We start from the raw sequence: 26,594 nt of genomic DNA, 5'->3' as shown, positions 1-26,594 counted from the left end.
GTTGGGGATATAAGATCTAAAGGCTTGTAGCGACTCCCAGTTGGTTGTTGAGTACATCTAAGGCCTTTATGAGGCCCGTGGAGAAAATATGATGAAGTACCTCTAGAAGATTAGAGATTTGATGTCCAAATTCGAGAGCTTCAAAATTCAACAAATACCCAAATCAGAGAACTCCCATGTCAACCTATTGTCTAAGCTGGCAACATCGGAATCATTTGAACTGCCTCGGAGAACCTTCTTTGGATACTGAGCAAACCATGCAGATCTGAGGGGAGATCATATAAATTCGAAAAGTGGATCATACAAATCTGAGGTCAAACTCGATCCATCCAAGGTCAAGCTCATAACCAATCTAAGGTCCAGCTCAAGACCAATCTGAGGCCAAAAGTCAAGGCTGAGCTGAGGAGAAAAATCAAGGCCGAGTTGAGAAGGTAAATCAAATTTGAGCTGAAGGAAAAGCCAAGTCCAAGCTGAGGAAAAATTAAATTCGAGCAAAGAAAGAAATTAAATCTGAGCTGAGGAGAAATCAAGATCAAACTGAAAAAAAAAGGAGGCCGATCAGAATGAGGCTGATCCTAGAAGACCGACCAAGGAAGTCTTCATGGAGGAAGAAGACCCCCACACATACCATCAATAATATTTTCTAAAAATATTTTTCAATAAGAAACTTTTATTTCAAGCCTATGGGTTTTGTCTGGTCATCAATCCACGGGAAAAGCAAGGAAGGTTGGATGGCCCAGAGGGGGAAGGCCTTGTCGGCCCAAGCACACCAACGAGAAATGGCCTCTGGTCGGCCTGTTAAAGCAGCTTTTGATCAGTTTTAAAAAATCAAAAGTCTCTGATCGACCCATCGAAAGAGCTTTTAATCGGCTTTAAAAAATCAACAGTCTCTGATTGGCCCATCGAAGGAGCCTTTAATCGACTTTAAAAAATCAACGACCTTTGATCGGTCCAATCGAAGGAGCCTTTGATCAGCTTTAAAAAATCAATGACCTCTGATCAGCCCATCGAGCCTTTGATCAATTTTAAAAAATCAACAACCTCTGATTGACCCATCAAAGGAGCCTTTGATCGACTTTAAAAAATCAATGACCTTTGATCGGCCCATCAAAGGAGCCTTTGATCAGCTTTAAAGAATCATCGACCTCTGATCAACCCATCAAAGGAGCCTTTGATCAGCTTTAAAAAATCAACGACCTCTGATCGATCTATTGAAGGAGCCTTTGATCAGCTTTAAAAAATTAACGACCTTTGATTGGCCCATCGAAGGAGCTGATTGGCCCATTGAAAGAGCTTTTGATTGATTTTAAAGGATCAACGATCTCTGATCAGCCCATCGAAGGAGTTTCTGATTGACTTTAAAAAATCAATGACCTCTGATTGGCCTAATGGAAAGAGCCTCTGATCAGCCTCAAACAGAAAGGCCCTTTCAATGGCCTAGTGGGGAGAGGCCGGTTGGCCCTTTCAGTATCCGAGCATGGAAGGCCTTGTCGGCTCCAATGAAGAAAGCCATATTGGCCGTGGTGGAATGCATAAGTTTTATGCTTCAAGCATGCATGAAAGAATAACATGTACTAATTTATTTCTTACTCAAAAGAACTAGCTTTATAACAAAAAAGAAAAAAAAAAGTGCCTAAGGCGCCATTGTCCAAGGCACCACAAAAATTAATGGTCTTTGATCATTCCGATCTTTGATCGATCCACCATAGGAGTCTTTGATTGATATTTAGACAACACGGCCTTTGATCGGCCTGATCTTTAATCGTTCCAATGTAGAAAGAGTCTTTGATCAGCTTTTAGATAACACAGCCTTTGATCGGCTTGGTCTTTGATCGATCTAGCCTGTAACAGGCTTCAAGCAAAGATGGTCTTGGCTCAGCCTCACTAGAGGAATTTTTCTATCAGCCTTGCATAAGGAGATGACTCCTAATCAGCTGGGAATGCTGATTCCATGCGTACATATGAAAACATGTGATGGTAGAATTTAAACTCATTTTTCAATTGATGATGAAGGTTTCTACAAAGACGACATACCAAGCGTTCCACAAAAAATAGTAAATAAAAATACACAATGAAGGTCAAGTTGACTCTGTGCATCATCCAAAGAAAACCTCCTGCAAAAAATCAAAATTTAGATGCACCATCGCCTCCCCTACATGGACGTTGCAACTCTTGAAGAGGTGGGAATGCTAGGAGTTTGGCTAGGAGTGCAGCCCGCTACAACTTGTCGACTGTTGGGCTAGGGATGGAATGTTGGGAACAGTGTCCCAAAGTCAACCATCAGCCTGTTGATGGTTGTGCTCATTTTTATATATGTATATGAATTATAAATTAATAAAAATTATTTTAGTATTTTTCATCACAAAATGTTTCATCTTCTAATGAACTCCTATGTTGTGGTGAAGTCTTTAGGACTATTTAGACTCGACAAAGGAGGATTTGTCGTTTAGTCCTTAAATCTGTTCGCGATCAAATGATACGTTGTTACCAAGGATGACAACGTTTATCAAGCATAGGTCGTTGTGTGTCATATAGGTTGGTTATCCTCTTAACCAATGAGTGTGGAGATACTGGTATGGCATACAGGTGAAATGTAAGGGTACATCGGTACTGAATGTGACCGACTCTGAAGCTATTTCTGCTGTCAAGATTTGCTCCGATAGAATATGAGTATAAATATCCCTTCGACTTGAGACCGCCACGGTGACTTGCAAGCAACTCACTGCACTTAGGCACTGGACTACTTGAATTTCTAATTCAGTGACGAAAGACTGCTGGGTGTAGTCAATTACTTAACTTATCGGTGCGTGTATCAAGATGAGATTGACCACTCCAGTTTAGGAGCTGTGTACAGTCGTATTTTAATTTAGCAAAACCTTGACCAAGGTAGTCTTTATGAGGAGTCACAGGATTGTTTGAGTTGAGCATGATTCGGATGATCTGATCAGGGTTGACAGTTTAACCCTGAGTCGTCCTAAACACAGGGGTCAAAAGGATGAATTATACAGTAACCATATTCATGTAGGTTCTGAGTGATGTGATTGCGACTCTTCGATCTATCCGGACGTTGGGTACCATTGCTAGATGGTCACTTCGATTAGTACAGAAATTGATTCCTGTGCTACCGACTTAGGTTCGAACCTGCGGGGTCACACATATTAGAGGTTCCTATCTGATCTGATGGCTGATGTAGAATCTTACATATTTGAGACTCAGTGATCGAGAATCAGGATTCTCTGATCATGAGTTCCACACATTATGGGTACCGGGGTCAAGAGTCCCACTGGTTGGGACTTTTCGATCAGGATTACATATCGATGAATTCTGATGCCTGATTGCCCATTGGATTTGGGCTCAGTATTTATGAGAGATTTAATTAGTAATTTGATTACTAATTAACTTAATTTGATTGAGTAATTATTTTTGGATCAAGTCCAATTGAATTGGATTCAGTTGGGTTTGACCCGATTAGGTTAAGAGTTGACCTAATCGTCGAGATGGTTTGGTCCCTAATTTGATCAGGAGTTGGGCTTAATCAATTCTTGATTTGATTAGAATTTTATTGAGCCTAATTAAGCCTAATTTAGTTGGGTTTAAATTAGTCTAATTAGACCTAACTTATTTGGTTCAATTAGGTTGGTTTAAATAATTAAACCACCTTGACCCAATCTCCATGTGCCACCTCATTTCCATTGCACCCATTTGAATTCATGAGAAGAAACTTCTCATGAATTTTTTTCTCATGCCAAGCCCTCTCCACGCCCCACTTTAATGTGCCATATGAATGGATAAGGATGATTGGTTGGCCATTCAAATTCAAAATAAAGTTTAAATTTGAATGGGCAATCAATCTTTACACCTTATCCCTTTTTTTACGCCCCATTTATTACATGAGAAAAAGTTTCTCAAAAAATCACTTCATGCACAATTTAAGCCACGCCTCACGCCTTTAGTGGATAAGGGATGAGTTGGTGTCCATTTGAATTCAAAATTTGATTTGAATTCAAATGTGCAATTACTCATCTTTATCTTTTCTTTTGGATAAGACGTTTGACGTTGTTATAAAAGGAGGAGAAGAGTGGGGCGTGCAGAAGAAGATTTTTGGAGAAAAATTTTGGGGCATGAGAAGGAAGTCCATATCCTTCCAAGAGAAAAAGAAAGAAAAGAAAGAAAAGTGGATGCAAGATTTTTGGTGAGTTTCCTAGAGTTTTAGCTTGGGATTCGGGAAGTGAGAATGTGAGCTACGAGTGTCGTGAGCCTACAAAATCTCAGGAAGATCTTCAACATCCTCTCAAGCACATCTGTGGATGATCTAGAGCATCCAAAGAATCGACAAACATCGATCGAAGGAGTTCGATCAGCATCCACCGTCAAAAGGGCTCTACAACGAGCTAGCACTCGTGAGGAGTCGATCAGACCGGGAGCTTCGTATGGATGATCCGCAGAGGTCAGACATACTGTGTGGTTACGTCGCGATGATCAGACTCTCCTGAGGGTGATCAGATTGCGACGATCTTCTACCCGCACAAAGGTATTATATTCTGAACACATTACAGTAAAGTGTTTACTATTCGCATTTGAATTTCAAATTTAAATGAATGCATGCTATATATTATATTTAGATCCTAGTATAGGATAAATTTATGTTAATTAATTAGATTATTTAATAATTTTTACTGTAAAATAGTGATTTTGAAAAAAATTTAAAATTATCATTTTACCCTTGCACTGAATTTCACTTCAAATGGTATCAGAGCGGGTTCTTAGATATGATATATATATATATATGCATGCGTAGATTAAGTTATAATCTAAAAGTTTAAATTTGAAATTTAAAATTTAAAATTCAAAATTTAAATTTTGAAAGTTGTTCGAAATTCAAAATTCAAAAATTTAAAATTTAAAATTTGAAATTTGAATTTTGAAAGTTGTTCAAAATTCAAAATTCAAAAAAATTTGAAATTCAAAATTTGAATTTTGAATTTTGAAATTTGTAATTCAAAATTTAAAATTCAAAAATTTGAAATTCAAAATTTGAAATTTGAAATTTGGTTGAAATTTCAAATTTGAAATTCAAAATTTAAAATTCAAAATTTGAAATTCAAAATTTGAAATTCAAAAATTTAAAATTTGAAATTTGAAATTTGTTTGAAATTAAAAATTCAAAATTTAAAATTTAAATTTAAAATTTAAAATTTAAATTTTAAAATTGGTATATTTAGATATACTTGATCCAAGTAGCAAGTAATCGAATTGGGTTGGTTGTCATGGCGGTCCGGTCATAGGAGAAAAGTAGGGTTTAAAGGCCCTCTCCTCCCATTCGATGGGGTCTCCTATGGCGGTAGGGGTGCTGCTGCAATTATATCCCATGCAGATGAAGCAGCGAAATGAATTAAGATGTAAAGGTTCAATTGTGAAATTTATCATGAATGTGTTAGATTAGATCTAAAGGAATATTCATGATTTATTTTGATTAAGTTATTTTCTGTTATGTAATTAGCAATAGGATTGCTATTTATAAAATGTACTGATCTATTTGTGAAATGAGTCAACATATTTGGTGAACAAAAAAATAAAACCTTTCAAATTTGAAAATTATTTTCAAAATATCAAACCCTGACCCATTAGCCCAAATACTTAATTAAAAAAATTAAGTGTTGTCTAGTAGGTCTAGAATTATGAATTAAGACTTAAGAAATTGCATAAATTTGTGGGTGAATGGGTTAGATGGATTAGGTCCATAATTGGGTTAGACCTAAGGTTAGCTTAAAGAAATAGATTAAATTAGAGTAATTGATCAAATCTAATCAAAAGTTGAATTAGATTAGGTCAAGGATACTCTAGACTCAACTCCAATAGTTGTAGTTGAATGGGTCCATGTCTTTAACTAGACCAAGATGGACTTAATTCATGGCTATGCGGTGGAACCCTATTTACTAAGTTGATCAAATTAAAATTAATGAACCGGTTGGTGTCTAAGGTAAGTTTGGCAGTTTGACTAGTGGTTTTTAAGTGGGAGCTACTCGCAGTGATTCGATCTCTGACGAGTTAATAGCTTATCCCCACCACTGATCTCACTTACCTGGCCAACCTGGTGAATTAGGTTTTGATTAGATTACTTGGTGATTAGGGCTCACCCATGTCATTAGGTAAATTAGTTTGACTGATTTAGGTGCTCCTAATGCCAGCTTTAATCAAATCCTTTTTAATCTAACTTGGTGAAGTCAGTGAAAGGATTGAAATTGGCTGGATATTTTCTTCTCATATATCCTTTAATAAAATTCTCAAAAATTATTAGGTCCCTAAAAATGATTAAGTTATATTGATAACTAAGTCATAGCCTCCCATTAAGTGAGTGATAATGAGTCCATTAGTTTAATAATCATTGGAGGCCCAAAGGCCTGGTGCTTATTGACTAATGGAATTATCATTCATAATATGATAATTTGGTTTGAGTCTTTCTGATGGTGATCAGGTTGGCCAGCCAAAGTTGGGCCTGATCATTTATTGGTCCGATTCACCAAATCAAATCATGGTAATGGTTGGACCTAACCAGATCTTTTCAGTGGAGGCCAAAGCCTACTGATTAGGTTCTGGGGCAAAATCAATTACTAGAAGTTGTTTAGAGAAACAACTGGTTATGAACCTACCTATAGATGCACATGGGTTGACCAACCAAAGTTGGGCTCGTGTGTAGTCTGTGTGGATTCTAGTACCCACTAAGGAATTAAAGTAATTCATCGAATTGGAGGTTGAGGCTACCAGTTCGTAAAAATACTGGGAGAAACTTTAGACTAAAGTCCAAGTCTATAGTATTTATAATTTATGTACTAATAGAGGTCTGATTTTCCTTTATGCAGCTATGGCCACTATCCTATCCCTCCAGTCATTATTAGATAATGACAAGCTCATGGGACCTAATTTCGATAGCTGGTATCGAAAATTAAAAATCATCCTTGAGCATGAGCGGATCCTTTATATAGTAACGGATCCGGCACCTGAAGAGCCAGCCCCGAATGTTAGAGGGACGGTCCGAGACACTTATCAGAAGTGGCTCAACGACCGCACCACCGTTCGGTGCATTATGCTGGCGGCAATGAATGATGAGTTCAACCACAGGTTCGAGAATGCCCAACCACAGGAGATGCTTCAAATGTTGAACGACTCCTTTGGCATGCCTGATGACGTTGAAATGCACAAAACTAGTTGTGTCATTTTCAATGCTCGGATGAGGGATGGAGCCTCAGTCACTGATCATATACTGTACATGATCGAAATGATTAAGCACCTAAGTAAACTGGGCTTTCTCTTGCACGAGCAGCTCGATAAGGATGCGATCCTTAATTCTCTGCCCAAGTCCTACCTTCCCTTCCTTACTCATTTTCGAATGACAAAGCCTGCAGTGAACTTCCACGGCTTGTTGGGGTTGCTACAGAACTTTGAGAAGGACCACCAGCTCCATAAGGAGTCGGTAAATATTGTGGGAGGGTCTTCTTCTGGTCGTCGACCCTTTAAGAAAGAGAAGAAGAACAAGAAGAAGAAGAATAAGAAGGTGCAACCGCATGCTGGGATGTCTGCACATGGTCAGACCAAGAAGTGCAAGCCCGACCAGAGCCAGACGGAGTGCTTCTTTTGCAAGAAGCAGGGGCACTAGAAGAGAAATTATCCTCTATACATTGCCTCACTGGCCCGAACAGGCCGAAGAAGAAGCAAGGTACTTATATGATAACACCTTGCAACTTTTTCATTTGTGATACTACTGCCTGGGTATTAGATACCGGAAGCCCTTATCATATTTGCAATTCGATGCAAGGTCTACAGGTCAGTAGGAGATTTGATGAAGGCGAGAGATTCTTGAACGTTGGAGATGGAAGCAAAGTTCCAGTTCTAGCATTAGGAATCATGAACCTTGTAATCAATTCTCGAAATATAATTCTGAGTGAATGTCACTATTGTCCCAGCTTTTTATTAAATATTATTTCTGTAGGCCTTTTGACCATGAACGGTTATCAATTTTTAATAAAAAAAATATTTACAATATCATTTTGAATGGTGTTACAATATTTGTTGGATAACTTAATAATGGAATTTACTTTCTATCACAACCTGTTAATGTGGTTCAAACCTCTGGTAAACACCCTAGAATAGATAATGTGTCAGAAGTCTACCTTTGGCACTGTAGGCTAGGTCATATCAATAAGAACAGGATAAACAGATTGGCTCAAGAAGGAATTCTTGAAGTAGGTGATTGTGAATCACTTCCAACCTGTGAGTCCTGTCTTCTTGGTAAAATGACCAAATCACCTTTTACTGAAAAAGGTGAGCGAGCCAGTGAACTCTTGACTCTGGTACATTCTGATGTATGTGGACCCATGAGCTCAAGTGCAAAAGGTGGATATTTCTACTTCATAACCTTCACAGATGACCTATCGAGGTATGGGTATGTCTATTTAATGAAGCATAAATCGGAGTCGTTTGAAATATTTAAACTATTTTGAAATGAGGTAGAAAAATAAACTGAAAAGTATATTAAAATTCTTCGATTTGATCGAGGAGGTGAATACCTTTCTAATGATTTTATGACATATCTTGGGGAGAATGGGATTCTCTCTCAGTGAACTCCTCCTGGAAACCACAACATAATGGTGTATCTGAAAGGAGAAATCAGACTTTGTTGGACATGGTTCGATCCATGATGGGGTTTGCTGGTCTGCCGATCTTCCTTTGGGGATATGCGCTCGAATCGGCTTGTTACTTTCTAAATAGAGTTTCGAGTAAATCTGTAACCAAAATGCCATATGAGATATGGATAGGACGTAAGCCAGTAGTCTCGCACCTTAAGATTTGGGGGTGTTCGGCTTATGTTAAACGTTTAATTACGGACAAGCTTGGACCTAGGTCTGACAAGTGTAATTTTATAGGGTACCCAAAAGAGACCAAAGGGTATTACTTCTACCTAGCTGATGAGCAAAAAGTGTTTGTCAGCCTTAAGGCAATCTTTTTGGAAAAGGAGTTCCTTGGTGAAGGGACTGTTGCCTCTAAGATCGAACTTGACGAAGTTCGGCAGGTGGAAAAACTGACACAAGTTGCTGAACCTGAATCGGATTTGGTTAGATCAGATCCGGAGCTCATTGTTCAAGCACCCTTAAGGCGATCTGGTAGAGTACCACGTCAACCGAACAGATACTATGGTTTCTTGGTCTGGGATGACGATCCTATCGAACTTGATGAAAATGATGAGGATCCGATCACCTACATGGATGCAATGCAGAGACCCGACTCTGAGAAATGGCTGGAGGCCGTGAAATCCGAAATGAAGTCCATGAAGGTCAACGATGTGTGGACATTGGTTGACCCACCCGAAGGAGTAAAACCCATAGGGTGTAAGTGGGTCTTCAAGAGGAAGAGAGGCACAGACGGAAAGGTAAAAACCTATAAAGCCCGTCTGGTTGCCAAGGGATATCATCAACGTTATGGTATAGACTATGATGAGACATTTTCTCCTGTGGCAATGTTCAAATCCATTCGGATTATGCTTGCGATAGCTGCCCATCTGGACTATGAAATCTGGCAGATGGATGTAAAGATAGCTTTCCTAAATGGAGAGCTGGATGAAGAGGTGTATATGATACAACCTGAAGGATTCACATCCACAAATGAGTCTAAGGTGTGCAGACTACAGAGGTCCATTTATGGACTTAAGCAGGCATCACCGAGTTGGAACATACGTTTTGATAAGATGATCAAAACGTATGGCTTCGTTAAGAATGAAGAAGAGCCATGCATTTATAAGTGGGCTAATGGTCCAGTAGAAGTATTTCTTGTATTGTATGTGGATGACATTCTCTTAATCGGAAATGATGTCCCTGCATTACAGGGAATAAAGATTAGGCTGTCGTCACAGTTCTCCATGAAGGACCTGGGAGAAGCTTCCTACATTCTAGGGATGAGGATCTATAGAGATAGATCTAAAACGTTGCTTGGTTTATCTCAGTCCACGTACATTGATACTATGCTGAAGAGGTTCAGCATGAAGAATTTCAAGAAAGGCTATCTTCCGATAGGCCATGGAATTTCTGTCTCAAAGAGGGATTGTCCAACAACACCTCAAGAGAGAGAGCGTATAGGTAGGATTCCATATGCTTTGACAGTGGGATCTATCATGTATACCATGACATGTACACGACCAGATGTGGCATACTCATTAGGGGTAGTGAGTAGATACCAATCTGATCCAGGGGAGAATCACTGGAAGGTTGTTAAAACCATCCTGAAGTATTTAAGAAATACTAAGGACCAGTGGCTTGTTTATGGTGAATCAGACTTGAGACTTATAGGGTTTACAGACTCTAGTTTTCAGTCTGATCACGATGACAGCAAAAATGTGTCAGAATTTATTTTTACCCTTAATGGTGGGGCTATCTGCTGGAAAAGTTTCAAGCAGCACACAGTGGCTGATTCAGTTTGCGAGGCGGAGTACGTCGCTGCATCAGATGCTGCCAAAGAAGTGGTGTGGCTGAGAAAATTCATCACTGAGCTCGGAGTAGCACCCTCCCTTGTTGGTTCAGTTCTGCTCTACTGTGACAGCTCTGGAGCCATTGCTCAGGTGAAGGAACCAAAGGCACACCAGCTGACGAAGCATATTCTGCGCCGCTACCATCTCATCTGAGAAATTATGGATCGAGATGACGTCGATCTTCAGAAGATCGACGAGAAGGAGAACCTGGCTGACCCATTCACTAAAGCCATTACGGTGAAGGAGTTTGACGACTACAAGTCAAAGATGGGTATTAGATACTGCATCGATTGGCTTTAGGCCAAGTGGGAGATTGTTGAAAATAGTATTCCAAAGTCAATCATCAGTCTGTTGACGGTTGTACTCATTTTTGTATATATACATGAATTATAAATTAATAAAAATTATTTTGATATTTTTCATCACAAAATATTTCATCTTCTAATGAACTCCTATGTTGTGGTGAAGTTCTTAGGACTATTTAGACTCGATAAAGAAGGATTTGTCATTTAGTCCTTAAATCTGTTCGCGACCAAATGATACGTTGTTACCAAGGATGACAACGTTTATCAAGCATAGGTCGTTGTGTGTCATATAGGTTGGTTATCTTCTTAACCAATGAGTGTGGAGACACTGGTATGGCATACAGGTGAGATGTAAAGATACATCTGTACTGAATGTGACCGACTCCGAAGCTATTTTTGCTGTCAAGATTTGCTCCGATAGAATATGAGTATAAATATCCCTCCGACCTGAGACTACCACGGTGACATGCAAGCAACTCACTACACTAAGACACTGGACTACCTGAATTTCTAATTCAGTGACGGAAGGCTGCTGGGTGTAATCAATTACTTGACTTGTCGGTGCGTGTGTCAAGATGGGATTGACAACTCCAATTTAGGAGCTGTGTATAGTCATATTTTAATTTAGCAAAACTTTGGCCAAGGTAGTCTTTGTGAGGAGTCACCGGACTGTTTGAGTTGAGCACGATTCGGATGATCTGATCAGGGTTGACAGTTTAACCCTGAGTCATCCTAAACACAGGGGTCAAAAGGATGAATTATACAGTAACCATATTCATGTAGGTTCTGAGTGATGTGATTGTGGCTCTTCGATCTATCTGGATATCGGGTACCATTGCTAGATGGTCACTTCGATTAGTACAAGAATTGGTTCCTATGCTACCGACTTAGGTTCGAACCTGCGGGGTCACACACATTAGAGGTTCCTATCTGATCTGATGGCTGATGTAGAATTCTACATGTTTGGGACCCAATGATCGAGAATCAGGATTCTCTGATCATGAGTTCCACACATTATGGGTATTGGGGTCAAGAGTCCCACTGGTTGGGACTTTTCGATCAGGATTACATATCGATGAATTCTGATGCTTGATTGCCCATCGAATTTGGGCTCAGTATTTATGAGAGATTTAATTAGTGATTTGATCGCTAATTAACTCAATTTAATTGAGTAATTATTTTTGGATCAAGTCCAATTGAATTGGATTCAGTTGGGTTTGACCCGATTAGGTTAAGAGTTGACCTAATCGTCGAGATGGTTTGGTCTCTGATTTGATCAGGGGTTGGGCTTAATCAATTTTTGATTTGATTAGGATTTTATTGAGCCTAATTAAGCCTAATTTAGTTGGGTTTAAATTAGTCTAATTAGACCTAACTTATTTGGTTCAATTAGGTTGGTTTAAATAATTAAACCACCTTGACCCAATCTCCATGCGCCACCTCACTTCCATTGCACCCATTTGAATTCATGAGAAGGAACTTCTCATGAATTTTTTCCTCATGCCAAGCCCTCTCCACGCCCCACTTTAATGTACCATATGAATGGATAAGGATGATTGGTTGGCCATTCAAATTCAAAATAAAGTTTGAATTTGAATGGACAATCAATCTTTGCACCTTATCCCTTTTTTTATGTCCCATTTATTACATGAGAAAAGGTTTCTCATGAAATCACTCCATGCACAATTTAAGCCACGCCTCACGTCTTTAGTGGATAAGGGATGAGTTGGTGTCCATTTGAATTCAAAATTTGATTTGAATTCAAATGTGCAATTACTCATCTTTATCTTTTCTTTTGGATAAGACGTTTGATGTTGTTATAAAAGGAGGAGGAGAGTGGGGCGTGCAGAAGAAAATTTTTGAAGAAAAATTTTGGGGTGTGAGAATTCTTGTACGTGAGAAGGAAGTCCATATCCTTCCAAGAGAAAAAGAAAGAAAAGTGGGTGCAAGGTTTCTGGTGAGTTCTCTAGAGTTTTAGCCTGGGGTTCGGGATGTGAGAATGTGAGCTATGAGTGTCGTGAGCCATAAAATCTCAGGGAGATCTTCAACATCCTCTCAAGCATGTCTGTTGATGATCCGAAGCATCCGAAGAATCGACAGACATCGATCGAAGGAGTTCGATCAGCATCCATCGTCAAAAGGGCTCTACAACGAGCTAGCACTCGTGAGGAGTCGATCAGATCGGAAGCTTCATATGGATGATCCGCAGAGATCAGACATGCTGTGTGACTGCATCACGATGATCAGACTCTCCCGAGGGTGATCAGATTGCGGCGATCTTTTACCCACACAAATGTATTGTGTTCTGAATACATTACAGTAAGGTGTTTACTGTTCGCATTTGAATTTCAAATTTAAATGAATGCATGCTATATATCATATTTAGATCCTAGTGTAGGATAAATTTATGTTAATTAATTAGATTAATTAATAATTTCCGCTGAAAAATAATGATTTTGAAAAAGTTTTAAAATTATCATTTTACCCCTGCACTGAATTTCGCTTCATGGAAGGCCCTTTTTTTGCCTTGACTTCGGCATCTTGAGCTTTGGTCTTGGAAGAAACCACGACCCTGAATCCCGAAGGGAACCCTTTGTCACCTCTCAGGCGAAATTCTCACAATCCTCCTTTGGATGATGCTGACTACCCACCTCCTCCACTACAGGAGGAGTGCAAGAGGCAGACCGAACATCCAACTGAAGGAGGAGGTAGAGAAAGAGGTGTTCTCATGCCCAGCAGCCGATGGCAACTGCCCCCCCATTCTGCCCCAAGATGAGATCCTGACCAGGTCGGGGAACGGGCGGAGTGCTGGCGGCAACAACTGAAGACCGCATCTGGATCACTTCAGTAGGTGACCGAGAGCCATAGAGAAGCTGCCTCTCCGTGATGAAGACTGCAGGCCCCATTAGGAGCAATTGCATGATCCGATGGCCATATTTCTTGGAAGCATGTGCTCTGGAAAAATCCCACCAGAGATTATTACTGAAGCTAGGCCTACTTTGAGAATGGCACCAGAGTAATCTCTCAAGACCATGGATCCATACCCCCACCAAGCAAGATGGCCTTTTTTAATACCTCTTACACCAACCTGGAGCCTACAAGATGACTCCACTCCCTCAAGAGACTGCCATTGGTCCCAGTCGAGAAGCGGATTTTGCTAGCTATGAAGAAGCCATTCTACCATAACATGGCAAGTAGAAGATAAACTTCCATCCTTAGGCGGAGAGGGAGAGGAGTCTCCATATAAAAAGAGAAGCATCCCACAAATACCCCTATTAAATCATGCTATGTGTCGACCAGAGACTAGTCATGAGCACCACCTCTACTGGCACATGTTTAATTCAGGCATAAAGGGCATGATCGCACCACTTCGCTCCTCCTCTGCAAGACTTTTGAGGCGACATACATTTAGTGTGGGCACAGAGGTGCAGCATACCTGAAAAATGATGCACATCTCCCACGAGAAATTGGCTCTTCACATTCTCAGTCGATGCATGCAGAACTACTCCCTCCATTCGATCAAAGCTTGGATTCAAGAGTAGGGGGCATGTGTCGGAACCCATCCAGAACAATGACATGAAGAGGCCAAGGCCCAGTAAGTTAAGGCCCCTTGCTGCTGCCGACCACTCAACTACTGTCTCAACCACTATCCCTCCGATCGATCAGCACTCGACTATCGAGCAATCGATCGATGCCCCGCTGTTCAAACGGCCAAGACTTTACTGACTTACTTCTGGCAAGCCTTCCTCTTAGCAATCTGTTGCTCTAGGCATACTGGGTGGTAGTGCTCGACAAGTTCACCTAACTGACTTGTGGGCCTACTTCTTCTGACCCATTCCAAGCCCAATCTCACCTCCAGACCCTTTTCCTTTCGTCGACCCCGGGTCCCGCTTGTGAGCTAGCATCCCAAGGCATAAGCTTTGATCGAGCAATGAAACATCACAGGTGGCCACCATGCAATTTCATCAGGTCATATCAGATCAAGTATCCAGAAGTCATACCTTGAGTGGTCAGTTACTCGTAAACCTATTTGGTTGACCTGGCCCTCGATCGGCAAATGTATGAAGAAGATAGAGTGGCTTCAACCGAGCGGCCTTCAATCGGTCCCATATTGGATGGCCTTTGATCGGCTTGACTTTTAGGAATAGCCTTTGATCGCCCTGACTATTGATTGGCCCTATGTCGAATGGAGTCTTTGCTTAACTCCAGGTAAAAGGCCTATTGATCAGTGTGCGGCCGATCCTATATCGATTAGTCTTTGATCGACTAGGAACATAAATTCTAACACAAAGAGTATGCAATGAGAATAAACTTATCTTTTTATTCAAAATGACAATTTTTACAAAAAAAAAAGAGAAAAAAGAAAGGCAAGTACAAAGCCAAGAATTTATTCCTTGTTAAAGGAACAAGCGAACACCTCCTCATCGCTATTGTCCAACTGGAGATAATGATGGTCCAACTGAGGCATCATCTTTTACAAGCGGGCTTTACAGTCTTCAAAGCCCTGGACAAAGTTGGATGCAGTGATGTCAGTAACCTCCTCCTCAAAAGTCATGGAAGTTTGGAACTCCTCAATGCACTGATCTCGTATAGCCCTGAAGATCCAAAGGAAGGAGTCGAGGGTGCGGACACCCCAGGCAGGCTGCAGCCACCCCCTCCCAACGAGAGCATAGCTAGGCTAGGGGGCTGGAGGAACAGGTGGTGCACTAGAGCTAGCGGTGGAGGACTGGCTCGGCCCTCTCTTGCTCACTCGCTCGAGCGAGGCCTCCTTCTTGTTCATCGCCCTCCTCTCTTTGATAGTTTGTTTCATGATTTTTTTTGAAGGCATCATGGTGACGAAAAGAATAGAAGGCTGCAAGCACTGCAAAAGGATCTGAATGGCAAACATCCCCTTGATGGCCAGTCCCTTCATATAGGCATGAATGCCTCCACTAGAACCCAAGCGCTGGCCATAGTGACCCCGACGGTTCCCCAGGCAATTAATGACACGTCTTTCCAGCTCTGAAAATCAAATCGAAATAAAGCTTAGTGAATCGACTAGTCACCATGTGGAGAGCCCCCATAGGCCCTAAATGCTAGCTTACATCAATTTTCTTGTGGGCAGCGTGATCACCGACATTCTCAATTAAGGCACCATTTCTCAAGATGCCGCTTCTTTGAATCAAAGCGGCCAGTCGCTTCATGAATACCCTTAAGGCGATGCTTTTTGAAGCACCAAACTATTTGCAATAAGTGCCAAAGGTAGCAAGCCCAGTGAAGCTCTGAAGAATGCTCATCTCGACAACCCGTCGAGGACCATTCGTCGAAAAACTATCTGAACACAAGCTCGACGACAACATGAAAGGGCAACACGAGATGGGGAGGAATATAGAATCAACATCTATTTATAAGTGTCATGGCCATAGGAAATTCACCTAAATTAGGTGAACGACATCGGCATAGAAACAAAAACTTCACACTTGAGGGCAATTAATTTCTGGCTCTGAGGCATCATCAGGCTCCTCCTCTTGAATCTCCATGCTTGCAGTGCCCACTTCACGAGATAGGTGGTGAATGATGGAAGGATCAGCTCCGCTTCGATTTTTATCAAGATTTCTTCCTCATGTCTCTATGCTCTCGAAAGTAATCTCATGAATCACTACTCTGTTGAGTGAACTGTGGAGAACAGAAGGGCAAAAATCTCCCTCTGAAAGGTTGGAAAGATCGATCCTGGTGAATAGCAGCTTAACTTGATTTTGACATCTTGTGAAGCTAGCCTCGAAGCCAAAGTCGAACATGTATCGATTCCCATCGCCAAAATATCCAGGGGTAGAATTGTCGGGTTCCCCTCATGGAAACCCTCACCTTGTCAAATCCCCACCGACCTGAGGCCTTATCGAAGTAGGCTGATTCTCCCTCAGCATAGACTTGACCATAATTTGTAGCTGACTCGTACGTAGCTCTGACCCAATCACAGCTTGAGGATCTGTTACCACTGGATGACTCTCCCGTGGTATTGGTAGAAGTGCTGCTACGCACTAGGCTCTGCCTAGGAATTGGGCTCTGCATTCCCCTATTCTCTCTTGAGATCTGAGATCCTCGCCCGCATGGCATGTAACTCATTCTGAAGTTGCATGATGAGTGCGGTCGATTTCCATTTATCCTCCTCTGCTGCCTTCGATGACTCCAGTGCTAAAATCCTCTCTCGAGCCCATTGGAGTCGGTGGCTGTATTGGAGTACCTTGGTGGCTGCATCCCAAGTCACCTTCTCGATGACTCCTGACAACCTTTTGCACTGTTCTATCAGCCTATTCCTTTCCTCGATATGAGCTTTGTCCCTTGGCCAAACAGCCATTCAACGATGCTCAACCTTTGCTGAAGCCTCCTCGAATGCCTTCTTGACCTTGGAAAACTCTCTCTTCCGATCTGTAGCCTTTTTGCTCTGCGCTTTCACCTTTCTCTCCAAGTTATTGATGCGAGTCCTAATTCACATAGCAACAGGAGCCGACAAATGCTCGACACGGAGAATGGAAAAGCTTCGCCCATCGACGGCTTGTCAAAAATATTAGATAAGTATATAGAATGGTATGATTTTAAAAGAAAGAAAGGGGGGTCCATTTCATTAATAAAAATCTTCTTTACATAAAAGTAGTAAAAATGAAAATACAAAGTACTTTAATTTTTATCCTCACTTGGAGGATTGGCTGAGCTTTGAGCAACCCCCGACGGACCAACAGGTGCCATGGTTAGAGAAGTCGATGTCAGGGCAAGGACATCGATGGTTGGAGATGAGGAGACCTCAACAACCATCAGTTCTCCTTTCGATCGCCCCTTGGCAGCTGTGGGTTTGGAAAGGGCGGGCTCCTTTGTAGCTTCTTCCTCATCTTTATCTAAGAAGAAAAGGTCTGCCATAGGGAGTCGAGTAGTGATCAGGCGGCGACAATCCTCAAATCCACTCTCCAAGCCGGCATTGAAAGCATCTTGACCAAATGCAACTTTCATGTCTTCAAATTTTTTGAAAATTTTGAATTCCTCCACTGCAAGATGGCTGGCCTCAGCAATCTGCTCGTTGGCCCTCTTCTTGGCCTCAACAGCTTTCGAGGCCATCTCTTGTCGCCTCTCCTTCTCGAGGACTAGTTCAACTTTGGCTTTCCTCAAAGCTTCAACGGAGGTCCCCACCCTCTTCTCCACCTTGGTAGCCCAAGACTCGGCCTCCCGTAGCTCCTCCTCTTTGCGAGCAAGATCGATGCCCACCTTGGCCAGCACTTCCTTAAGGCGCTCGACTTCTGCCTTAGCCATCTCAGCCTGAGCATGAATCTTGTCTGCTCTCCCTGCATGGTTTGATAGCTCAGTAAGGAGATGACACATCTGCATGGAGAACATATAAAATGATGGAGGGAAGAAAGAAGAAAGAAAATTAGAGAAGTGAAGTATCGTGACGGTACCTGGTGGAGGGAGGTCATGGCTTGCCTTCGTAAATTAGCAAAGCTTCACCCTTTAAGCTTCTCTTGCTCTGTAGGAAGGAGCATACCTTCCATCAGTCCCTAAACAAGTTTCTAGTTGTCAAAAGTGGCATCCTCAAGGATGTCATGTGGGTGGACATCATCATTGGATGGCTCCTCTATGGAGATCGGTATGCTGGGATCAACCATCGGAGATGAGAGCCTTTCTTCCCTGTGAGTAGGAGAATCCACAGCAAAAACTAGAGCTACTTGAGGACTGCCTGACTGAATGGAAGGGGAGCCTTCAACTGGATAAGGTGCGCTCGACTGAGTTGGAGGTGCAACCATAATGATGCCCTCGATCGAAAGGGCTCACTTGGTTGAGGCTCTACATTGGCCGACCTCGATGGCCTTTGGCTTCCTCAATGAACCTTGGGCAGTCGACGCTACCCTCTTCTTAGGGATATGTTGCGCCAAGATCCAATACCATATGGTGCAGTAGGAAGAAAGAAAAAAAAAAGAAACACAATACAAGTACATGGATCGACCTCAAGCCTACCTCCATGGGGCATGCAAGCTTCACTATGAGGGAATAAAATAAAATCAATACAAGAAGAACTCACCACTCAATCTTTGTACAAGAGTCCCTCAACAAAAAATCTCAAAATCTTCATAAAATCTCTCTAAAATCTCTATTGAAGCTTTTCTGCACCTCTAGGACATCACCAATTTTCCAACACAATCGATGGCTCATCAATTGAAGTTTTATAGACTCTAAAAACTTTAAAATACTGTTAGACTAGGAAATAGAGTCCCAATCAAGCTTTGAATCATCCATGGCCATTCGATTGTGATCAGCTTGCATCAGAGCCATCTAATCATGCACATCAGGGCTATTGATCACCTGATCAAGCCCGAAATCATCTGCAGCTGTTCGATCACGACCAACTATGATTTGGACCATCGGATCGTGTAAAACATAGGTTGAACTGTGCGTGGACTACATGTTCGATCCACATTGATCCCATGGATGTCCCAGTGCCTCACGGTCCATGATGGACCATGCAGGGGCATTGGGTCGCTTGTGCGTGCTTGGCCGGCCCACGTATGCACTTGCACTGGGCCCACCAGCATGTTGGGCTGTGCATGCCTGCACGTGCACCTCCATCAGGTCCGACGGCACCACCACCGGCCCCCACCGACTGCTGCCACCTCATGCACCGTGCTACTCACTTCGATCTTCTTTTGCATGTATCTTCTCTGTTTGGACTGTTCTTGAGCTCATTGGACTCTATTCGTCATCCTAGACTTCACTGTGGGCTCAATATGAATCAAATCTTGAGATGTATTTTCTAACAATCTCTACCTCGACTCGATATTCGACCTTCACCTGTCTTTGAGAGCCTGTGATCCATCTCACTCCCATGCCCTGAGGTATGTCTACTGTCTTATGGATAGACAAATATGGGAGTCAAGCTAGGCCGCTCGATCCCATCTTCATCATAGGCTGTGTCCACTCTGACTAAAGACCTACTCGAAAAAATCTTCTACAGTAATAGAAATCTCACCCTGCGATGTCCCCTCTCATCCTCCCAAGTCTTCCATCTCATGCCCGATCCACCACCTGGAGCTCCATCTCGCTCTGGACTCCTCCTGTCTCCGAAAGCTCCACCTCTCACTGGGCTCTCTATTAGGTAGTAATATCCTCTTGTTCTCTTCTTTCCCTCCAGATCAATCTTATCACTATGCAACACCTTTAGGATTTCTCCATCAGCCATCATCGTGTAACCTCTCGAATTCAATCTGCTTTGTGAGATAAGATTCTACTTGAAATTGGATATGTATTAGACCTCCCCCAATCTTCTTACTGCACCATCATATATTTTTCAGCTAATCATTTCGATACCTCTAATCACACAGTTCGATCCATTCGACAGATAAATAGTATCTTCACTACTCTCTAGAGAGTCAAACTGCTCCTCTCTACAACATACATTATAGGTGCATGTAGAATCTAAAATTCACTGTTGGAAAGAAGTAGATACCTCATCAGATATCTCTAAGACATCACCCTCTAAGTCACTACTGACCGTCGCTGCAATAGCCCTCGTCCGATCCCTGAGTTGAGAGCAATCTCTGGCTAGATGCCCCAACTCATCACATCGATGATATCTAATCTTTCTCAGATCTCTCATCCTGGACTTGGACCATCCTTATCGTGACTCTTATTGCCCTGTCTGCCGTCTCGTGCTCCTCCAGAAACTATCAAAGCTGAGCTGCTGCCTGAGCTCGAAGCTGGGTTCTCCCTTCTGAGAATCTCATTCTGAAGAATCACCATGGTGACCTCATCCATCTTGATGGTGCTCTTTCTTACTAGAAGAGTAGTCACCAAGGACTTATATGAAGGAGGAGCGGTGCTAGCAAGATCAGCGCCTTAGTTTTCTCCTCAACTTTCTCGCTAACGCTGAGGAGATCGGTGAGGATCTTCTGAAAATAGTTGAGATGCTCCTGCATGCTCTATCCCTTAGTCATCCATAGCTCGTAGAATTGGCTCCAAAAGAAGAGGATGTTAGTAAGAGACTTTGCCATGTACAACTCTTCGTGCTTCGACCACAGCATTGTCAGAGAAGTTTCATCAAGCACATGGATCACCACCTCATCTACTTGGTACAAGCAGATCATACTCACTACCTGCATCTGGAGCGGCCTCCAATCCTGCATCTCCATGGTAGTCAGCTTCTCGTTGCACAAGAGAGCATCGATCAACCCTTACTGGATGGACACGTCTTTCACCCTTGCCTGCTACAAGGAGAAATTGCTCTTTTCATCAAATCTGTTGATCTCCACCTTGATTGTGCTTGTCTTCTCTATCTTCTATCTCATTCACCATCGCTGCAACCTACGCTCTAGCACCACCTTGCTCTGATACCAATTGTTGTACTAGGATCTAGTGCCACATGGTGCAGTAGAAAGAAAGAAGAAATAAAATAAGAAATATAATATAAATACATGGATCGGCTTCAAGCCTACCTTTATGGGGCATGCAAACCTCACTATGAGAGAATAAACCAAAATTAATACAAGAAAAACTCTCCACTCAACCCTTGTACAAGAGTCTCTCAACAAAAAATCTCAAAACCCTCACAACAGCTTTCTTAAATCTTTGTTGAAGCTTTTCTACACCTCCACGATGTCACCAGCTTTCCAATGCAACTGATGGCTCATCAATTGAAGTTTTATAGACTTTAAAACTCTAAAATACTATTACACTAAGAAATAGAGTCCCAATCAAGCCTAAAATTATCTGTGGCCATCTGATCATGACCAGCTCACACCAGAGCCGTTCGATCATGCACATCAAGGACATTGATCATCTGATCAAGTCCAAAATCATCCTCAGCCATCCGATTGTGATCGACTACGATCTGAACCGTTGGATCGTGCAAAAAACATCCTGAACCACACGTGGACCACGTGTTTGGTCCACGCCGATCCCATGGACTACCCAGCACCCCACAGTCCATGGTGGACTGCATAGGGGCACTAGGTCACTCGTGCGTGCTGGGCTGGCCCATGCGTGCATCTATGTTGGGCCCGCCCATATGCTGGGGTGCGGGCCCGACAGCGCCACCACCAGCCTCCGTCGGCCACCGCCGTCTCATGCATCGTTTTGTCTACTCCGATCTTCTTTCACGCGTATCTTCTCCGTTTGGACTCTGTTTGGACTGTTCTTGGGCTTGTTGGAGTCCATGTGTCATCTTGAACCTCGCTGTGGGCTCAATGTGGATTGAATCTTGAGGCATATTTTCTAACAAGATATTCTTTCTCAATTTGGCAAAGATTTTGGGCTTCATATCCACAGTAGCATGACATGGATCAGAAACATGGAAGGAAAAGAGAGGAAAAAGAATTATAATTCTTTACTCACCCCTAGGGTCGATCGGGCTAAGCCCCGCATTATGTTGGGCTTCCTCGTACAATATCTCTCTCAAAGAAGGAACCTTGAAGTTCCTAAAGATTTTAAAGTAACGTTCCTCCTTAGCCTCCAACTTTAGAATGTTATTGATCGAGGCCTCTGATCGATTCCAGTTCAGCAGGTTCCAACTACCAGACGACGACCAAGAAACGAAAAGAAAACACCCCTTCCACCCATGAATGGAGGAGGGAGTGCCTGCAATTAAAGGAGAAACTCTCCTCTGAGTTGCAATGTACCATGAATCCTTAACATATGGATGCTTTTTGATGGTGAAGAAAGTTCAAAAAAGAGGAATAGAGGGCTGGATGTTTGCCATAGCACAAATGACTAAGAAGCCGAGGATGAAATGAAAGGAATTCAGAACGAGAGTACAAAGTGGAATACAATAAAATTAGAAGAGGTCAAGAATAAAAGGGGGAATGGGAAGCCACAGACCAGCATGAAGTGCCTCCTCGTACATGACTAGCTGATCGGGTGGTGGATCGTTCACCCATCAGGTGGTCTCAGAGAGCTCCAAATCAAACTCTGTCGAAACTCCGTACAAGGTCCGGATCTGAACCAAGTCCTCCAACCCTAGCACGGAGCCAAGGTCACCAGGCCTGGAAGCCAAATCGGCCTCAGAACCCTTGCATTTCTTGATAGAATTCCCAAGACTTACCTCCGAAGAGGTAGATCATTCTCCGAACGAATCAGTAGATCCCACCATTAAAGGAGTTCAAGAGGAAAGATCGAGACCTAGAAGGAAAAAAAGAAAAGATCAAAACAAATATGAAAATAGATGGGCAAAAAGAATGGCCAAAGAAAACCCACCTTGATGGAAGGAAGAAACTTGGGGAGATAATCAAAGACGACAAGGATGACTTCTAGATAGTCCCTTGAAAATGTCACAGTAAAGGCAAAATCCAGATGGAATGAACTTGGCATAGTGATGGACCAAGGGAGAAGAAGGACTGAAAGAAGGGGGAGAGACTCAAAAGACTGCCAGAAAGCATAAAAGGGAAGAAAAGTGGTGCAACTTTATAGCCAAAAAGGGATGGCTCCAGAAGATCGGGAATCATCACCATCAAACATGCAGTCTACACGTGGCACCTTCCCATCGGTCGGCTTCCACCGTCAATCATCTAGATTAATGCACCATGCCAAAAAAAGTACCCATCGAAATTCAAGTCTAAATCTTATATTTCTGCTATGATTACTTACCCAGACCCCTTCACATCCACCTCAATAATCATGTGCACCTTTTTGGTCTCAGACTCTTCAAATCTTCGACGTTAGGGATCAGCAGTACTCCCTTCGCTCGACCAAAACTTGGACACAAAAGTTGGGGGCATGTGTTGGAAAAAAATTTATACAGATCAAAAATGTAAAGAAGCCCAACGCCCAAAATGGCCAGACCCAATTCGTAATAGTGCAAAGACATGGTCGACACATGATTGGCCTCTACCCAAGTTAACCCATAGCTAACCTTTAGCTCACATCGATTAAGCAGAAATTGACTCTAAAGGTTCATCGACATAACCTAACGCATCTTATTCGGACTTGTTACTCTTTGAATTGATTTTGATGATTACAAAGCATTTGAGGGGGTTACTAATGATTTTGGCTTGAAAAAAATTTATTATATTTCAGGAGAAAAATCATAATTTTATCAAGTTCTGAATCGGAAGCCTCAAGAGCAAGAACACAAGATTTGTAATCTATTGGAGGCAATTTTAATATTTTTGAATATGTATTTTGAAAGAAAATTATGTTTATATATTTGAGTCGACCCCATGAGTCGACTCATGGCAAAAGGGACTGAACGACATGCTGAATTCTTTGGCTGGCACACTCTATGAGTCGACCTCATTAGTCGACCCCTGAACATGAGTCAACCCTATGAGTCGACCTTTGCTACTGTGTAGGCCAAAATTACAGAACAGTCATTTTCTGTTCTGTGCCACAGAAGTCGACCCCATGAGTCGACTCATGAGCATGAGTCGACCCTATGAGTCGACCTCTATAATGAAAAAATTTCACAATGACTAGTTTTCAACTTGTTTTGACTGCATTTAATACCCATTTAATGTGCTCCAACGGCTCTATTTCGGTCCAGATTACTCTCCACCATTATTTGAAGTTATAAAAGGTACTTAAAGGAGGGAATCAACAAGATTTTGAAAAGGTTCTTCAAGCATTCATTTTAACCCTAAGCAAGAGCTCTCTTAAAAATTCAAGAAGCTTTAATTTCAAGTTCACCAACCCCTCAAGAGCTCATTCAAATCTTCAACCACCTTGAGAAAAATCAAAAAAGCTTCATTCTTATTGTGTAAAGTATATTTAAAGCTTTATTTACTCATTAAAGGAGCTACATCTATATTTCTGTGTGATTAACTGCTATACTCTATTTTGAGTTGATATTTTATTTTGGAAGGATTCCAAAATATGAAAAAGTTGATCCAAACCTTGAATCGAATTGTATTGGGTTGGCTTGTACCTGAAAAATAAGTGTTCTAGCTTGGAATAGCTAGAGTCAGAGGTTCCGACGTTGTATTCAGGTTGAATATGGTTTAGTGGATTTGAATTCTCAAGTAAGAGCTTGGAGAGTGGACGTAGGTACAAGGTTGGTACCGAACTACTATAAATCTTCTTATTTGTGTTGTGCTTACTTGCTCTTCTTTTAAATTTTTTTATCTTCTTGCATTCTTGCATCCAGCTTCTACACCTTGCATAAATTTCACTCTCCATATTTATCCTGCTTATTGTTATAAAATCCTCATAGTTGTAAATTAACTTTAAATTTTTAGAAACCCAATTCACCCCTCCTCTTGGATTGCATAGCTGGACAACAAGTAGTATCAGAGTATGGTACTCTAGCCCTACTTTAATTTCACCATCAAAGAGCTAAAGATCTATGGCAACTCAAGTTGGCACTTCACTAGCCGAGGGGCAGTCCACAAACCGACCTTCACTTTTTAATGAGACAAATTATACCTATTGAAAAGCTCGGATAAAAAATTTTATTCAAGTACTTGACTATGATATTTGGAGTATCATAGTAAATGGACCACACACACCCACTAAAATAATTGATAGTGTGCAATCAACCAAACCCGAAAAAGAGTGGGATGAGGTTGATAAGAAAATGACTCAACTAAATGCTAAAGTCATGAATATTTTATATTATGCTCTAGATGCTAATGAATTTAATCATATTTCAACATGCATGTCAGCTAAAAAAATATGTGATAGATTAGAAGTAACTCTGAAGGAACTAATCAAGTGAAGGAATCAAAAATCAACATGCTTGTGCATAAATATGAACTTTTTAAAATGGAGCATGATGAATCAATAACTAAGATGTTTACTCATTTTACTGATATTATTAATGGTCTAAAAAGTCTTGGTAATTCTTATTCTAACAGTGATCTCGTAAGAAAGATTCTTAGATCTTTACCAAAGATTTGGGAGGCCAAAGTGACCGTAATTCAAGAAGCCAAAGATCTGAATATCTTACCCTTGGAGGAGCTTCTAGGATCACTGATAACTTACGAGCTAACATGAAACAACATCAAGAAGAAGATGTCAAAAAGAAGAGGATGATCGCCCTCAAATCCATTGCTCAACCTGATGAAGAATCTGATGATACAGAAAATGAAGAGCAGAATGAAGAAATGGCTCTCATTACTAGAAGGTTTAAGAAGTTTTTGAAGAAAAGAAGACAAGAAATGAAGAAGAGGCCACCTACAAAAGGAAAACATAGCAAAGAGAAAGATAAGGAGCAACCCCTTATTTATTATAAATGTAAGAAATCAGGATACTTTAAGTCAGAATACCTACAACTGAAGAAAGATCCCAAGAAGTACAAGAAGAAGATCATGATGGCTACATGGAGTGAAAGTGATGAGTCAAGTGCCAAAGAAGAAGACTTAAATGAACAAGTCAATTTGTACCTTATGGCACATGAAAATGAGGTAAATACTGAAATTTCTATTAACTTTATCTTTGAAGAACTTCATGAAGTATTTTTTGACCTAATTGATGAACTAAAGAAGCTAAGGGTAAAGAACAAAGAATTAAAATCAAAGAATCAACTTTACTAAAAGAAAATGAGAGTATTTCAAATGAAAAATCAATCATGTCTCAAGAAAATCTGAACTTAAAAAATAAGATTGTCAAGTTAAAATCAATGGTTGAAAAGTTTACTTTAAGTTCAAATAAACTTCACATGATACTTGACAATCAAAAGGTCATTTATGATAAAGCCGGTCTTGGATATAACCCTTTAAAGAAATAAAAATTTTTGAAAAATATCTTTGTAAACTCATCATACAATAAGTTTTCAAATATAACTTGCTTTAAATATGTAGAATAGGATACATATCCTATTCATATTT

This window comes from Elaeis guineensis, chromosome 1, assembly GCF_000442705.2.
Source record: "Elaeis guineensis isolate ETL-2024a chromosome 1, EG11, whole genome shotgun sequence".
NCBI classification, from domain to species: domain Eukaryota; kingdom Viridiplantae; phylum Streptophyta; class Magnoliopsida; order Arecales; family Arecaceae; genus Elaeis; species Elaeis guineensis.
Note: the sequence above shows the minus strand (reverse complement) of the source record.